A 19,036-nucleotide genomic window follows, 5' to 3' on the forward strand; every position below is an offset into this window, starting at 1 on the left:
GACATTAGTTAGAAAATTGGTTAGCAGACAGCTGGAATAAATGGGTCATTTATGAGTTAGGATTTTCAAGTTTTAAGTGGAGTGCCTTGGGATGGGTTGGGATCCACAGTGATTTATAATTTAGATTAATGACAGATGAAGGATCTAAGTGAAATGGGGCCAAGTTTGCTGATGATACCAAGAAAGGCAGGGTAGCAAGTTGTGAAGAGGATACAGAGAGCCTGCAAGGGTCAATAAGGTTGAATTGGTGGAGACTTGGAGTACAATGTACAGAAATGAGAGGAGTTTCGCCTTGGTGGATAAATAAGGAAAAAATGTGTTACTTGAATGGTGCAAGACTATGAAATATTAATATAGACCACAGAAGAGTACAGCACAGGAACATGCTCTTTGGCCCGCAATGTTGAGCCTGCTAATTAAATTAATCCTTTCCACATGCATGTGGTCCCTACCCCTCCACTCTCTGATCATAGGCCATTTGGCTCATGAAGTCTGCTCTGCCATTCAATCCTAGCTGAGTTTTTTTCAATCCCATTCTGCTGTCTTCTCTGCATAACTGAACCACTACTCCCTCCCCAACATCAGTCTCTGCCTTAAGTACACCCAATGACTTGGCCTCCACAGCCCGTTGTGATAACAAATTCTAAAGGTTGAAGAAATTCCTCATCATCTGAGTTTTAAAGGGACACCCCTTTATTGTGAGGCTGTGCTGTCAGATTCCAGATTTTCCTATGAGTATCTGGTATCCTCTCCATGTCCACTCTATTTAGGCCTTTTAGTATTTGGTAAGTTTTGGTGAGATCCCCTGAGTACAGGCCCAGAGACATCAAATGCTCTTCTTCATCTGCCTAGCTGACATCCTCATTAACACTTCTGTTATATCTGCCTCTACCATCACCCCGGCAGTACATTCTAGGCACCCACACCTTCTCATCTTTAATGCAAGCCCCCTGGTATTAGACATCAGCGGTGTACCGTATCTATTATCTTATAAACTTCTATCAGATCTCCCCCAACACCCAGGCTCCACTGCTCCAAAGAAAACAATCTTAATTTGTCTGAGCGTTCCGCACAGCACATGCCTCCCAATCCTCGTGTGCTGGAACAAGCAACATGCAATGTTCGTATGAAAACACAGCAGATAATTAAGCTGGCAAGTGAAATGTGGGGCCTTGTTGCCACGGCAATGTGAAGTAAAATGGAACTTAAGATTCAGAAAAGGCTTGACAGGTTGGATGCTGAATGGGTATTAAAATAACTTCTGCAATACTAATATAATTAGGAGGCACATCAATCCTGTTTCCGAATTTAACAAGTTCAAGGACAGCTTCTATTCCACTGTTGTCAGATTCTTGAACAGACACCTAGAATCATAAAGATAACTCCTGATATCACAATCTACCTCATTGTGACCCTTGCCCTTTGGTTTTACTTGGACTGCACTTTCTCTGTAACTTTGCATTCTGGTACTGCCTTTCCTTTTGAACTACTTCGTGTTAGGAATGATCTGTCTGGATGAATTTTCACTGTATCTCATACATAGAGTCATAGGAAAGCACTGCACCTTCGGCCCATCTAGCCTATGCCAAACCATCTAAACTGCCTACTCCCATTGACCTGTATCGAAAACATAACCCTCCATACCCCTACTATCCATGTGCCAGTCCGAGCTGCTCTTAAACATTGAAATCGAGATCGCATGCACCACTTGTTGCACACTCTCATGACCCTCTGAATGAAGTTTCCACTCATTTCACCTTTTACCCTTAACCCATGGCCTCTAGTTGTAGTCCCACCTAACCTCAGTGGAAAAAGCCTGCTTGCATTTACCCTATATATACTCATAATTTTGTCTAACTCTATCAAATCTCCCCTCAATCTTCTACATTCCAAAAAATAAAATCCTAACTTATTCATTATTTCCTTATAATTCAGGCCCTCCAGACCCGGCCACGTCCCTGTAACTTTTCTCTGTAATCTTTCAACTTTGTTTACATCTTTCCTCCAGTAGGTGACCAAAACTGTACACAGTACTCTAAATTAGGCCTCACTGATGCCTTATACAACTTCGACGGAACATCCCATCTCCTATGCTCAATACTTTGACTTAGGAATCCAATGTGCCAAAAGCTTTCTTTACAACCCCATCTACCTGTGCCGCCACTTTTAATGAATTATAGACCTGTATTCCCAGATCTGTTTGTTCTGCCATGCTCCTCAGTGTCCTAACGTTTGCTGTGTAAGATCTACCTTGGTTGGTCCTACCAAAGTGCACTTGTCTGCATTATATTTCATTTGCCATTTTTCAGTCCATTTTTCCAGCTCTGATACTCTTCCTCGCTATCCACTACAGCCCCAATCTTGGTGTCGTTCACAAATTTGCTGATCCAGTTAACCATGTTATCATCCAGATTGTTGATATAGATGACAAACAACAACACACCCAGCACAGGTCCCAATGACATACCATTAGTTACAGGCCTCTTGTCAGAGAGGAAACTATCTACTACCACTCTCTGACTTCTCACTCAAAGCCAATGTCTAACCCAATTTACTACCTCATCTTGAATGCCAAGCGACCGAACCTTCCTGATCAACCTCTCAAATGCCTTGCTAAAGTCCATGTAGACAACATCCACTGCCTTGCCTTCATCATCAACATCCACAAAAAACTCTATAAGATTGATTAGACACAACTTACCACACGCAAAGCCATGCTGACTATCCCTAATCAGTCCATGTCTATCCAAATACTCATATATCTGGTCCCTTAGAATACCCTCCAATAACTTCGCACTACTGATGTCAGGCTCACTGGCCTATAATTCCCTGGTTTATTTTTTGAGCCTTTCTCACATGTGACACTAATAAACCAATTTCCAGCTCTCTATAACCTATTCAGTTTCAGATTCATTTTATTTTACACGTGTACATTGAAACATAGTGAAATGTGTTGTCTGTGTTAACAACAAACACAACCTAAGGGCATGCTGGGGGCATCTCATGAGTGTCGCCACACATTCTGATGCCAAAATAGCTTGCCCACAATGCTTGGCAGCACAACACCGAGCACAACAAAACTGAATACAAAAAGCAGCAAAACAACAACAGCAAGACAAGCCCCGTTCCCCATTCCTTCCTCCCACGCACATCCACAATCCTCCAACCTCAGGACAGTCAGTCTCCGGCCTCCAGTGAACCCATGGGTTCGCAGACATTGCATTTCCACTCCCCCAGTGGATGTGTAGACTCAGAACTCCCTCTCATCTTCCCTCTGATTTTCCTGGTACCCATCTACACATTAAGAGTCATTTACAGTGGCCCGTTAACTTACGAACCAGCATATCTTTGGGACATGCCATCTGGCGAAAACACATAAAGTGATAGGGGCACACAAGAGACTGCAGATGCTAGAATTTGGAGACCCTGCTTCAAAAATAGTCCAATGTGCAAACTCCACTTCGGCACCACCAGAGGTCTGAATCAAATTGGGTCAGTGGAGCTGTGAGACCATTGTTCTACCAGCTGCTGCAGTGTTGGGTTAGCCATCTCCAATGCCCTAGTCCTCGTAGCCCTGCTAATCTTTACCAAGTTGACCTTTGATTGTTGAAATGGCTCCACCAACCTGGTACAGGGTGCACACTGGCTGGGCCTGGCCTGTTAGGTGGGATCTGGGATTTCCTTGTGCACATCCATCAACTTGGAGACTGTGCATTCCTTCGATCACAAGGCCTTGCATGAGCTAGTGCCCTGTAGGGATGTGGCCAGAGCAAGCCCACCCACAACAGTGTTATTGAAACCTTTGAAGGATCCACCCTCAATTAGCCGTCAGTCAAAACTGTATAAATTTCTGCACACAGATGAACACCATTGCCAAAATATAAAAATGATAATGTAAACAACATTAAAGAAAAATAGTTTAAAAAATCAAGTAGTTAACGTAATTATCACAAACAGTAAAAACGTGACATTTTCGTTTTTGCATTTTGTTCTATCTTTATTTTTCCACCTTATTCCTTTTATCTCCTTTGACCCGGCTGGTGGTGTAGTGGCATCAGTGCTGGACTTAGGTACGCAAGGTCCCGTGTTCGAATCCAGCCGGCTCCCCTGCACGCTTTCTATCCGTGCTGAGTTATGAGCTAGTGATCTCTTTGGAAACTCACTCAGCAGAAGGCAATGGCAAACCACTGCTGTAACTTGCCTCGTACGTGGTTCCCCACTACGTCAGAGAAGCGTGGAGGGAAATTGTCCGCTAACCAGAGAAACTCTGGAAGAGAAGTACCTTTCCTTTCCTATTCCCATCCCCATTTAATTCCTCTCTCTTTCCTGATTTCTAACTTATTCCTATTTCATTTTCAGCTTTCCTTCCCGCCTAATTCCCAGACTTCCCAGCACCTATCCAGCTTTCCTTTACTATTACTAATTCATCCCACCCAGTTCTCTCTTTATTCCCAGCTAAGTGATCCATTTTAAAGCAAATAGGCTCTTCGATCCTATTAGGTAAAAGCTGTTAGGTGAAACGTGGCACTGGAGTTGTGATTGTATTCCAATGTGGAGTGCAGCATTGAATTGTCAGTGCGTCACAACCAACCAGATCTTGATATTGACATTCTGACAAGTTCTAGAAATTACTGGATATTATGAATATGAATGTCGATAGATAATGCTGTTAAAATCTAGCAGAATACAACCAAAAATTATTAAGAACACACAAGATTTTGCAGATGCTGGAAATCCACATCAGGATACACAAAATGCAGAAGGAGCTCAACAGATTAGACAGCATCTATTGCAGGGGATAAACAGATGACATTTCGGGCCAAGACCCTTCTCAGGACTGGAATGGAAGAGGAAAGAAGCCAGAATAAGAAGGTGGGGTAAGGGAAGGAGCACACGCTAGAAGATGATAGGTGAAACCAGGTGAATGGGAAGGTGAGTGAGTGGGGTGGGAGGGGTGAAGTGAGAAGCTGGGAGGTGATAGGTGGAAGAGATACAGGGCTGAAGAAGAAGGAATCTGATAGGTTAGGAGAGGAAAGCAGACCGTGGAGAAAGGTTAAGGGTGGCATAGTAACGCAATGGTGCCAGATCTTTATTTATGTCCGGCCGTACTAATTACTAGATAAAGCTGGAAAGGTCATGGAGGAACTGGTAGGTGTGTGCATGAATCCACCTGTTTCACTGGAAGGAAATCTACCTTTACCCATTCTGACTGATTCATGAGCCACAACACCCTGGAGGTCTTGAAGTGCCTTACAAGACTTTTCTAATAGAACCACTGCCTCACAGTTCTGGCGACCCTTTGATCCTGACCTCCAGTGCTGTCTAGGTGGAGTTGGCATATTCTCCCTGCGATGGTGTGGGTGTCCCCTAGGTGCTCTGCTTTCCTCCCACATCCCAAAAATGTGGCAGATTTGTGGGTTCATTGACTGCTGTAAATTGTTCTGGGTGTGTAGGTGAGCGGCAGAGGGTTCATGGGAACATGGACACAATAAACTGGGCTTTGCATAGGCTTGCTTCTAGTGCACAAAGAAATTTAAACTGCACACAAAAGGTTGTCACCCTCTACCTCATAGGCATGTTAAATATATTTCACCATCGTACACAACCACATTTCCTTTCTTGGTTTCTGATGCAGACTGTGTTGACAACGTGGAGTTTGTGATGATTTGTCTGCAGATTTTAGAAATTGCTCATTTATACTTTTGTTTAATTGAAGCATTTATTGCTTCACTACGTAGAAATCCAAAGAAGCAAAGGGCGTGAAGTGCAAAAGAACTGCTCGTTCATTTAAAGCAGAAAGCCTTAATGAAACAGAAACTGCTACACCGAAAGCTCATGAGGTCAGGAACGTGCAGCTACAAAAAGTATTTATGTACAATACAGAAACTGGTGTTCACTGCATGAACTGCCGCTGTGCAAACGTTACTGGAGAATTTTCAAGTGGGAAGAAGCGGAGTGATATTTGGAAACTTTACTTTTTAAGGCAAGTCACATATGGACAGTGTGCAAAAGCACCAGTGAGAAAATTCTTCATTACCTGCTATGTGTGTTTTATGAGAGTGCAGATGAACAAGAGTGAAAACGATCAAATCTGGAGGAGGTGAAAGTTCTTATTGACAGTTATTTTATTTCTTTTAAACAATGAACAACAAACTGGACTGGGTAGTTTATTATCCTTAGAATAGCTTCAAGTTTGCTTCCACTTAATTCAGTGCACACATACTGTTGTCACTAGGTGAGATGAATCGTTTTTGAAATGAAAGGACCCTGCGATAAGCGCTAATTGGGAGTCCACATTAAATGATCACATGGAAAACCTATGCTAGACAAGATAAACTTGACAAGATTAAACCGAAAACACAAGGGCTTAATGACTCCAGATAAGACAACAAATAACAAATATGTGCACAGGCCCACAGGGCTCATGACAGTACCTCACTCCCTAAGGCCAGCAACTGATGCCCCAGGGTGCCCTGGGGAACATGAGGCTGGTACACTCGAGACAAACCTGATGGTCTTGTGATAGGGCTGGTAAACTTGAGACAGATCTAGCGCTCTCGAGACTGGGTTGGCAAATGCAAGACAGATCTGACGCTCTCAAGACAAGACTGGTAAACTCAGGAACATTGCATAGAACTCGGGAACATAGAATCAAACTCAGGAACATGGAATAGCCCTCAGAAACCTGGAGGGCCATGGGAGTTCCAGGAAACATTGACAACCTTGAACATAAACTAGAGAAGCTCGGAATGTGGACTCAAGAAACTCAGAAGGTAGCCTCAGGAAACTTGAAGCGTAGCCTCGGGACAGGCACTGAAAATGGAAGGCATCCTCGTCTCCAGCTGACTGACATCCAACTCGCTTGAACCTCTACTGGGTCCATTTATGCTGGGGTCCTATTGTCACGGTGTGTGCTAAAAGATGACTGAACCTAGGTGTGGAGGAATGACAGACTCCCATGTAGAGACAGAAACAAGAGTTTACTTGTAGGAATTCCAACAGAATGTCGGTGGCTCAAACAAGTAACACTGTGAGACGAGCCATTCTGAAAACACAAGGACCTCACAATAAGAACTAATTGGGAGTCTGCTTTAAGTATACACAGTATGTGGAAAACCCATGCCAGTCAAAATAAACTTGACACGATTAAACAAAAAAACAGCAATTAACAAATACAGGTGCAATGGGCCCCAGGGCTCATGACAGTTATCCTTGCCTTTTATTCTGACAGAACATACAAACTCTGTACTTCCAAAATTTCACTTTTGAAGGCCTTACATTTACCACCAACATTTTTGCCAGTAAGCAATCTGTCCCAATCCACACTTCGCAAATCCTTTCTGATACATCAAAATTGGCCTTTCTCCAACCTAGAATCTCAACCCAAGGACCAGACATTTACTTTTCCATAATTACTTTGAAACTAATGGCATTATGATCACTAGATGCCAAGCATTCCCCTTGACATACTTCTGTCACTTGCCCTGTCTCATACTCTAATAGAGTAAGGCATCCGTTAGTCTTGCGAGACCATGGATCTGAGCCTGGAAAGTCTTCACTCTTCAGGGCACAGGCCTGGGCAAGGTTGTATGGAAGACCGGCAGTTGCCCATGCTGCAAGTCTCCCTCTCCATGACACCGATGTTGTCCAAGGGAAGGGCAAGGGCTGATACAGCTTCGCACCAATGTGGCCGCAGAGCAATGTGTGGTTAAGTGCCTTGCTCAAGGACACAACACACTACCTCGGCTGGGGCTCGAACTCACAACCTTCAGGTCGCTAGACGAATGCCTTAACCAGTTGGCCACATGCCCACACTCATGAGATCTAATATCGCACTCTCTCCAGCCGGGGCTTCCATGTACTGATTAAGGAAACTTGCTGAATACAGAGGCAGCATGGTAGCATAGTGGTTAGCACAACGCTTTATAGTACCAGCAATCCGGGTTCAATTCCCACAGCTGCTTGTAAGGAATTTGTAAGTTCTCCCTGTGAGCACATGGGTTTCCTCCAGGTGCTCTGGTTTCCTCCCACAGTCCAAAGACATAGCGGTTAGTGGGTTAATTGGTCATTGTAAATTGTCCCATGATTAGGCTAGGGTTAAATAGGTGGATTGCTGTGTGGTGTGGCTCGAAGAGCCTATTCTGCGCTGTATTTCAATAAATAATAAATATATAAACAAACTATCCCATCCAACCCTTTTACAGTATGGGAGTCCCAGTCAATATGTGGAAAGTTAAAAACACCTACTATCACAACCTTGCAACAGTCTGCGATCTCTCTACAAATTTGCTCTTCTAAATCCCATGGACTGTTGGATGGTCTATAAGATAATCCCATTAATGTGGTCATGCCTTTCTTATTCTTCAGTTTTACCCATAAAGCTTCACTGGGCAAGCTCTCCAGTCTGTTCTGTCTGAGCACTGTTGTGACATTATCCCTGACTAGTAAAGCCACTCCTCTTCCTTTAATCCCTCCCATTCTATGATGTCTAAATCAGCAGAACCCAGAATATTGAGCTGCCAGTTCTGCCCCTTCTGCAACCAACTCTCAGGAATGGCTACAGTGTCATAATTCCACTCCATTATGAGTTCTGGTGTTTTGGTTTCCATTCCCTTGCAACTCCAGCTTAAACTCCCCAAGTTACCATCCACCTCCACCCTCACTGTTGAGTCAGCAGGGAGAGGGAACATCCTTAAGGCAAACTGGTCATAGAAAGGGAGCAGAATATGGGACTTTTCCCCAGGGTTAGGAAGTAAAAACCTAGAGACCATAGGTTTAAGGTGAGAGGAGAAAGATTTAATAGGGATCTGAATGTCAACTCAGTTGTTAATATATGAAGTGAGCTGCTGGTGGAATTGGTTGAGGCAGATGCATTAACAACATTTCAAAGGCACTTGGATAGGTAGCAGAAAGTTCAGAGTTATATGGACCAAGCACAGACAAAAGGGACTAGCCTAGATGGGATAGCTTGGACCAGTTGGGCCAAAGGGCTGATTCCATGCTGTATGCCTGTACGTACCGTCTGGAGGGTGAATGGGTGCTAACTGAACAGGAGTCTTCACATAGGAATGAGAATATATTGCAGAGATGGCTACAGGGAATCCTGCTAACTGGATTGTTCTTGAGTTAATGACAAACAGCCTTCTCCCATGCTAACCTGACAAGCTGCCAGTTTTCACTCTTGGCGAAGGTACTCTTGCCAAACCAGAGCCGACCAGATTTAATGTTATGCTTAATTACACAATGTGGGATTTCAGCTCTCTGAGTTGTTAGCCCAGCATCATAACCACCAGGCGAAGTCATTCACACCCTGATTTGAATGCATTTTCTGTGTGGTGTGTCTATGGGTTCTGGTGGCAGAGCGGGTTTCTACCACTGCCTTCAGTGTTTACCCAACTCACTAAAGGCCGCCTGTGTGGCCCATCAAAAGTTCCCAGAAGGAGGGTAAAGGCTGTCTACCTCCCTGAGGGTGCGGGAAGCTCACCCATACAGTCTGTATCCCAGAAGGACAAAGAATCATTATAATAAATGGCACTGCTCCCAATGCCACCCAGAGAGTCTTGGCGTGGAGCAGCAGCTTAGAGGCTGGATGGCATGCTGGCACGGTGAGTAGAGCCGCTACCTCTTTGCACCAGAGATCCGGGTTCGATTCTGTTCTCAGGTGCTGTCTGTGTGGAGTTTGCATGTTCTCCCCGTGACTATAGATGCTCCGGTTTACTCCCACATCCCAAAGACATACATAGTGAATTAGCTGTTGTAAATTATCCTTCAGTGTAAGTAAATTGCAAAAGAATTAAGTGGGAGCTGTCGATGTGGGTGAGAGAAAGGATGTATTTTAAGGGTATGGGGAAATAGAACTAATTGGATTGCTCTGTCAGTATCTGGCATAGACCCACTAGATTGAATGGTTTTTTCATTACATGCTTTGCATTATGTGCACCATTTGTGATGACGTCAGGCCACAACTCTTCTTACATCCCATCACAGGAAATTATCACGGAAGGTTTTTAGAAATTAGATATACTCACATCTGGAAAAAGCATGGACTAATTAAGAACAGTCAGTATGGCTTAGTGCAGGGATGGTCATGTCTTCAAACTTGATAACTTGCTTGAGTTTTTGAAGGAGCTCGTGAATTCAGAGAGTAATATCATTAATTTGTCCATGGTAACCAAACTGTTTAAAAGGAAGTGACAAAGATGGTTTCTACGGGTAGGTCGGTGGATATTGTCTACGTGGACTTTAGTAAAGATTTTGACATGACTGATTGATCCAGAACTGTAAGGCACATGGGATCCATGGAGATTTGCTAGATTGAATTCAAAATTGTTTGGCCATAGAAGACAGATGAAAGTGTAGGTGAGTTGATTGGTAAGTTTGTAGATAACAAAAAAAAATGGTGGATTTCTGAATAGTGAAGAAGGTTATCAAAAATAAAGTAGGTTAGAGATATGTTTCAAATATGGTGGACAAACAACAAGTGGAATTTAAACTGGACAAGTGTGAGGTGTTGCACTTGGGAATTGGTATGAGGAAAGTACAATGTAAATGGCAGGACACTTCGGAGCATTGATGTACAGAGGGATCTTGAGATGCAAGCCCATGGCTCCCTGAAAGTGGCAACACAAGTCGAGAGGTTGGTAAAGAAGCCCTATGGTATCTTTGTAGAGTTTTAACCAGATGGGCGACAATTCCTTTCCTCCCACAGATATTGCTCGGTCCGCTGATTCCTCAGAAGATTGTTGATCTATATGTTTGCTTTCATCATTTGGGGTATTGGGTATAAAAATGGGGAAACCATGATGTGGCTGGATAGAAGCTAGGTTAGGCTGCATTTAGAGGATTGTGTGAAGTTCTGGTAGCCACATTATAGGAAGATGTGGAGAGTTTGGAAAGAGTGCAGAAGTGGGTCTCCAGGGTGTTGCTTGAATTGGAGAACATTATCTATAAGGACAGTTTGGACAAATTTGCATTGTTTTCTCTGGAACGTTGGAGGCTATGGGTGAGCTGATAGAAGTGGATAAAATATGAGAGACGTAGATAGTCAGAGGAGTTTTCCCCAGGATATAAATGTCAAAGGCTAGAGGGCTTGTGTTTAAGGTTTAAAGAAGTAATGTTGGAGCAAGTTTTTATTTACGCAGAGAGTGGTAGGTGCCTGGAATGGGATGCTAAGGGTAGTGGTGGAGGCAGATATGATAGTGGTATTTAAGGGGCTTTTAGACAGGCACATGAATGTGCAGCAAATGGAGGGATATAGGTCATGTGCAAGCAGAAGAGATTAGATTAAGCTGGTGTCATGATCAGTGCAGTCAAGAGGGCTGAAGGGTCTGTTCCTGTGCTATACTGTTCCATGTTCTATGATATTTCATGTCAAAACCAGCCCCAGTGCAGGTTTTCAACCTGGGGCAGGATCCTATCTTCCATCTTGGTGTGTTATAGCACCTTGGAACCACCACTGATTTCTACTAATTAGGAAACACTATTTCAGATAAAAAGTCTTTCCAGTTTGTGTTAGAACAGGCAAGTTTCAATCAACTTGTAAAGTTTTCTCAGTTACTCTCCTTCCACAGATACCGTGAGGCAAGCTGGGTATTTCCTTTTATTTCAACACATGCTGTGTCTGTGCCCACTATTTCTACTCTCTCATTCATCGCCCTTATGTTCACTTACATCAGACAATTCAGCAGTAATTAAACATCCTCACTCAGCCAGCATCACTTGTATCATTCAGCTTCACTTGGTCTGCTTTCGATCACCCTCCGTTAGATTTCAGTCTGTAATCATTTGTGCATCCATTATTCCATATTTAAATTTGCAGAGTCCCTCAAGAACATAGAACAGTAAAGCACAGGAACAGGCCCCTTGGTACGCTGTGTTATGCTGAACTAATGACACCTAATCCCTTCTGCCTACACATGGTCCATATCCCACCATTCTCTGCATATTAATATGCCTATCAAAGTCTCTTAGACTCCTCTGTCATGGCTGACTCCAACACCATCCCTGGCACCTGCCCCTCACTTGCCTCACACATCTCTTTGAACTTTCTCCCTCTCACCTTTAATGCAAGCCCTCTCGTATGAGACATTTTGATCCTGGGAAAAGTATACTGGCTGAGTACTCTGTCTGTGTCTCTTATAATTTTATGAACTACTATCAGGTCTCGCCTGAGCTCTGTTGTTCCAGAGAAAACAAGTTTGTCCAATGACTCCTTATAGCACACACCCTCTAGTCTAGTTAGCAACCTGGTAAACCTCTTCTGCTCCCTCTGCATAGCCTCCACATCCTTGCTATAATGGGTCAACCAGATTAAATTCTGATCTGTAATCAATCACTCCCAGGTATCCACTATTCTAGGAATAAGCTCCCTAACTGTTGTGTCTGTGTAGAACTACAGATCAATTAAATAAAAGCATGCATGTGGGAGATGGCTTTAACTGGTGTATTCATATGAGAGAGAGAGAGAGAGAGAGAGAGAGAGAGAGAGAGAATATGAATGAGAATAATGTGCATGTGTAGACAACAGCACATGTGCACACAACAGATCAATACATAGGACTTTGTGGGGGGGGAGGGTCAATGCTCTAAAAGAAATAGATACATACATTACACTTCCTCTCCCTTTAAATTAATGTAGCATCAAAATGTACATGTATAAACATTTCAATTTCCCCTTCATAATGCACATTCCAAATAAACATGCTTTCACAATAACACTCTATAACTAACTTCACAGTTCTAAAGATTCAGTCTTTTGGGTGATGCTCTGTTTCTTTCAGGTTGGTACCTCTAATCCCATGGAGTGGCACCAGGTTTGGCAGGTGTCTTGTCAACGATAGTGTTCTCGTCATGCCTCTGGACCTGTGGAGTGGCATCAGTCTTGGTAGGTGTCTTGTCTAAGACAACGTTTTCAGTTTCTGGTGTCATGTTGCTGTCAGTGACGCAAATCCGGTGACTTATGTGTCTGTCTTGTTGGATGCAATCAACTCAGGTGCGTTCTTTGGTTGAGTATCTGGTCCACACGACGTCTCCATGTCTGATCTCCAACATCTACTGTGTATATCAGTGGTCCAGTTCTTGCAGCTATCCTATCGGTATCCACTTGTCTTCTTGGTAATCACAAGCTAGGACTTCCTGTCCAATCTCGAATCTCTTTGCTGCTTTGCTTGACACTGGATTAACTATTTATTCTGCATTTCCCTCTGTAGGTCTGCTTTCAGGAAGTCTATGCGAGATCTCAGATTCCTGCTCATGAACAGCATTGCAAGTGCTTGATTTGTCATCAGAGGTCCAATACACAAAAAGGAAGTTGTTCACTTCGTGCTGTAGAGAAATGTCCTCCTTGTCCATGGCTTTAACGGACTTCTTGAGGGTTTGGATAAACCTTTCAGCAAACTCATTCATTACTGGGTGGTGATGAGCTGACTTGAAATGTCTGATGCCATTTTTCATGAACTATCAGAATTCTTCTGGCATGTTTTGTGGTCTGGTGTCACACACAATTTGTTCTGGTAAGCTGTTGTTGGTGAAGATAATCCTCAGAGTGGAGGCAGTCTTTGCTGAGGTGGTTGACTTCATTGGTATAACCTTTGGCCACTTCAATGAGCATCCACAGCAATCAGAAACATGGAGTCCGTGAGTGGTCCAGCAAAGTCAATATGCACTTGATGATGGCAACTCCCCTGGTTGTAATGGTGCCTTTGGGGTGCATTTTGAACTTTTTGGCATCCTGAACAGCTTTTGGCCAAGTCTTCAATCTGTTTATCTATTCCTGGTCACCACATGTAGCTCTGGGCGGGACTCTTCATCTTTAATGTACCCAGGTGACCTTCATGCAGATCCTCTAACACTCTGGTGTGCAGTTTAGAGGGAACCACAACACAAGATCCACACATCAGGGTTCTTTGACATACTGACAGTTGGTCTCATCTCACTGAGAACTCTGGAAATGTAGGGTTACCATGAGCTGGCCATCCTTACATCATGATTTCAGACTTTTGACAATGTTGGGTCATCCCTTACCACCCTTTGTATTTTGGAATTTGTTACCGGCAACTGTCCACCAGTGTGGTGTAGAATACTTCTGCTGGGTCATGGTATGAAGGCTTTTCATCTTCAGATGCCAATAGTGGAAGATGTGACAAGCTGTCCACGTTGCTGTGATGTTTGGTACCCTTGAACTCTATGTCATAAAAGTGGGCTCCTAGGAATAGTGCCCAACATTGTAACCGGGTAGCAGTCATCACTGGGATTCCCTTCCTGGGATTGAAAATGGACACGAGGACCTGGTGATCTGTCACTAGTGTCATAGAGATACTGGTGGAACTTCTTTATTCCCCATACTAGACTAAGGGCCTCTCGGTCGATCTGTGCGTTGTTGTGTTCTGCACTTGTTAGTGATCTTGAACCAAACACGATTGGGCATTAAGATCCATCTTTCATAATGTGTGACAAAATGCCACAAGGGGAAGTATGGCATGCTAGTCTGATGGGCAGGAATGGGTCATAATGGGTGAGCAGTTCATCAGATGTTATTAGTCTCTTTGTTTCCTTGAATGCTTTTTCGCATCCTTCTGACCACTCCTACTTTGTTCCCATCTGTAACAGTGTGTTCAAGGGGTGCAGCACTGTAGCAATGTTTGGGAGAAACCAGTGATAGTAGTTTACAAGACCCACGTATGACCTGAGTTGTGACACATTTTCCAGTTTGGGTGCCTGTAGCACTGCTTCAGTCTTCTCTTGCGACTTATGTAAGCTATGCCTGTCAATGACATGCCCACAATATAAGATTTCATTCTTGAAAAATTCACACTTCTCTCTCTTTGCACACGGACTATGCTCACTCAGTCTAGTAAGCACTTTACCAAGGTTCTGGAGGTGCTCTTCATCATTTTTGCCAGTCACGATGACGTCATCAAGGTAACATTGTGTTCCTGGGTTATAGACAATAGACAATAGGTGCAGGAGTAAGCCATTTGGCCCTTCGAGCCAGCACTGCCATGTTGGAGCACCCGGTCCATTGCTGTTTTCCAAATTGCTGGAGCCGATGCAATTGCAAAAACAAGACGATTATCCTAGAGCAGTCCCTTGTGAGTGTTGATTGTGAGGAACCTCCTGCTTGAATCCTCAGTCTCCATTTGCAAATATGCTTGTGACAAGTAAATCTTTGAAAATCACTCCCCACCTGCCAAAGATGGGAAATGTCTTCTGTTTGTGGCAGGGGATACTGCACAGTACGCAACACCGGGTTGATGCTCACCGTGAAATCACCACATATATGAACGGCTCTGGCCTTTGCTTTCTTGTTCATCTGGACAATGGGCGTGTTCCAGTCACTCCACTCAACCACGGACAGAATTCCAGATTGCTCCAAGCTCTGCAGTCAGCATCCACTTTAGGACATAGTGCGTAAGGCACTGGACGCGCTTAATAGAAGTTTGGTGTTGCTGTTTCATCCAGTTCAATTCTGGCCTTCATGCCTTTGAGTTTACCAATCCCCTTCTCAAACACTCTCTCATTAGCATTAAGCAGCTGTGCCAGTCTCTGGTTCGTGCTACCATCTGGGCTGCATTGCCTATTGATGTCACACTGAGAGCTTAGATTGAGTGCCAGTCTATTGGATTTTTCTCAACCATCCACATTTGAAAAGTTCTGGCCCTCCACTCTTTCAGTACATAAAGCTCTAACTGTTGTGTTTGGCCTCCATACGTCACATTTACTTTCAGTTTGCCTTTGGGAGACATTTTTTTGCTTGTGTGAGTCTGCAGCATCACTGTGGTCTTCTCTATTGGTATCTTAGAAAACAGCCTGTTGTAGTCAGCCTCTGGAATTATGGACAAAGCTGACACTGTATCCAGCTCCATTTTCAATTTTACACCAGACACATCTATTGTGATCCAGATGATTTTGTGATCTGCTTCAGCTATACTAAGCAGTTCTTGGCGTGGCAGTTTACCTTTGTCAGACTCTATGTTGTCTGATTCTGTTTTACATTTGGTAACTTTATGCACTTACTTAATTTTGTGTTTGAGACTCTTCACTTGGTTGTGCTTTTTGTCTGCCTTGCACATTCTGTCTCTGTGACACTTTCTGCAGACTTTTTCATTGAACCAACAGTTATTTGCATCATGGGAAGATCTGCCACATCGATAACATCTTTGGCTTTTTGCACCATTCAGGGACAGTTTATGCATTTCACATTCTAACCTCCTTTTCTGTAGTCCTGCTGCAATCTCTAATGATATTGCAATGGTCAATGCCCGTTCTAAGGTTAGGTCTCTTTCAGATAGTAGCCTCATTTGAGTGCTTTGACTATGCATGCCACATACAAGCCTGTCTCTTACTGGATCAGAAAGTCCATCTCTTATAATCACAGTACTGGTAAAGTGCATAGTTCTGCAATGTATTCAGAAATTCTTTCATCTTTTGACTGGTTCCTTTTATAAAATTTAAATCTCTCAGCTATAACCAGTGGTTTAGGGCTCAAGTGATTTTGTAAAATTGTAACAATTTTGTCGAACATATTGCTTGCTGGCTTTTCAGGGATTACTAGGTTGTGTAAGAGACCTTGCATCCAATAAGCTAAGAAGTGTAGGGGCTTTCTTTTGCTTCTCCGTGTTGTTCGCATTACAATACAGCTCAACCCTCTTGATATACAACTCACAGTGTTCATTAGTGCTATCAGATTCATCATCTTTCCTGACTGAAACCATTGCCATGTTATTTTCACTTTAAATTCAGTGTTTCTTTCACTGTTAATAGGCACTGTACTCATGCATTTGTTAGCGTCTGTGACGGCCTTCTCGTGCTGTTTAACTCTCACTGTTTTGTCCCGTAACTGTCGGTGATATTCTCTGACGTTCAGGTTCGTACTCGTCACCAGTTTGTTGTGTCTGTGCACAACTACATAGCAATTAAATAAAAGCATGCACGTAGGTGATGGCTTTAACTGATGAATTCACATCGCAGTGAGAGAGAGAGAGCAATGTGCATGGTGTAGACAATAGCACATGCACAGACCACAGATCAATATGTAGTGCTAACATGGCATGGGGGGGGGGGGGTCATTGCTTTAAAAGAAATAGATCCATACATTACACTAACCCCTTGATCTGTTCTTGTTCTGTATTGACTCCTGCTATTCCATATATGAACCACCTGATTCCCTTCACTAATCACTTCCATATGTCTTGTTTTACTTTCTTTATTACTGAATAAATCTACTTAAACCAAAAGTATTATCGATTTACTTTCTCCTTCTGACTAGTTTTACTTTCTCTTGATAGAAATTCCTTTGACATTGCAGTCAATGATGTGATGTGTGCCAGGGCCATGTGGTCTGGGATAGATTCTGCTTTCCTGGAAGGGATCCCACATGGATAAATGTCTAGTAATACTTTTCCTGGCAGTGGGCTTGTAATTTGACCCACCGAACCCATGGTTACTCTTTGGAGAACCTTACGCATTTTCTTGGCTCCCCTTGCATTGCTGTGTGTTTGAATTAACTGAGAAAAAAATTCCCACTTCGGAAATATAATGTATAAATTGGAAATGTGTAAGCTGTGAATTAACTCAGTTTGCTAAGTACCTGTCGCCAACACATCTAATCTATCCAGTAAACCAGCAGCAAGGGAATGGTATGCAACAAGAATGTACCCCACTAAATGCTAATACAATAATAACTTCCTAATAAGAATTAGGGGCATCACGGTAGTGCAGTGGGTAGCACAATGCTTTACAGTGCCAGCCCAGCGACTCAGGTTCAGTTCCCACTGATGGAGTTTGGAAGGAGTTTGTATGTTCTCTCCGTGACTGCACTGATTTCCCTCAGTTTTGTCCCACAGTCCAAAGACCTATAGTTAGTAGGTTAATTGGTCATTGTAAATTATCCTGTGATTAGGCTCCGGTTAACCTGGGGTTTGCTGGGCGGCCTGGCTCGAGGGGCCAGAACATCTTATTCTGTGCTGTACCTCAATAAATAAACTAAATAAATCCATATACCTGTCCGAGTGTCCAAGAAAGAAAGAGCAAGGGGAGTCCACTCGACCCCTCAAGGCTGCTCTGTGTTTCAATACGATCATGACTGTGACCTGAGATCACAACCTGTGACAGAACTGTCAAAGAACTTGAGATTGTAACATGTAACATGGTAACAAGTAGTGATGGGTTGGAAAGAGATGGTCATCATTGAGGTCCTGTATAAGCAGGAAGAATGTTAACAGAAAGACAGGGCCCCCAAGGAGCGAGAGAGGCAATATGGATTATCGAGATGTTAGCCTGCAAACATAGTTGGGAGAATATTGGATTCTATGATTTTGGGAAGTCAAACAGGGGTAGGAGTTGTACAATAAATATAAAGGAAGTACAGAATGTTGATGAATGGATAGACCGAGGTTTCCAAATCTATTGTTCCCTGAAAGGAGAAACACAGAAAAACAGGGTGGTGACGAAAGCTTAATGTTTATTTTACTTATTGAGAGACAGTGCAGAACAGGTCCTTCCAGCCCTAAGGGTCACACCACCCAGCAATCCACCTATTTAACCCTAGCTTAATCTTAGGATAATGTACAATCTTTGGACTGTGAGAGGACACCGCAGCACCCCGAGGAAACTCATGAGGTCACGGGGAGAACATAGAAACTCCTTACAGATGGTGCCACAATTGAACTCTGAACCCTGGAACTCCCCAGGCTGTATTAGAGTCGTGCTAACCCCAGTGCTACAGTGGCGCCCACATGGCACGCTTGTCTTTAGAAATCGGGCAATCTGTTTCTGAGGAATTACATTGCAATTTCACAAAAGAGGCTGAATATTCAATGTTCAAAGTAAATTCATTATCAAAGTGTGTGCAGTAGATGTCACCATATTACTACCCTGAGATACATTTCAGCTTTACACATATGGACCATTGTGTGTAGTTCTGGTCACCTTATTGTAGGAAGGATATCACAGCAGAGGAGATTCACCAGGATGTTGCCTAGGTCAACAGTATCTTGAGAGCATGAACATTGAATTCTCCAATTTCATGTAAACTGTT

At 43.3% G+C, this 19,036-nt stretch overlaps 1 long non-coding RNA gene across 1 annotated transcript in view; it reads left to right on the forward strand.

Moving 5' to 3' along the window:
* Nucleotides 1–12,780: 12,780 nt before the first annotated feature.
* The window catches only part of LOC134359398 (uncharacterized), a 97,435-nt gene continuing 91,179 nt past the window's right edge, over nt 12,781–19,036 (forward strand). Inside the window, exon 1 of the long non-coding RNA XR_010021101.1 lies at nt 12,781–12,883. This is a non-coding gene — a long non-coding RNA (uncharacterized LOC134359398). The remainder of the gene's footprint in view (nt 12,884–19,036) is intronic.

The sequence above is a fragment of the Mobula hypostoma genome, chromosome 2 (assembly GCF_963921235.1).
Source record: "Mobula hypostoma chromosome 2, sMobHyp1.1, whole genome shotgun sequence".
In the NCBI taxonomy this organism is placed as follows: domain Eukaryota; kingdom Metazoa; phylum Chordata; class Chondrichthyes; order Myliobatiformes; family Myliobatidae; genus Mobula; species Mobula hypostoma.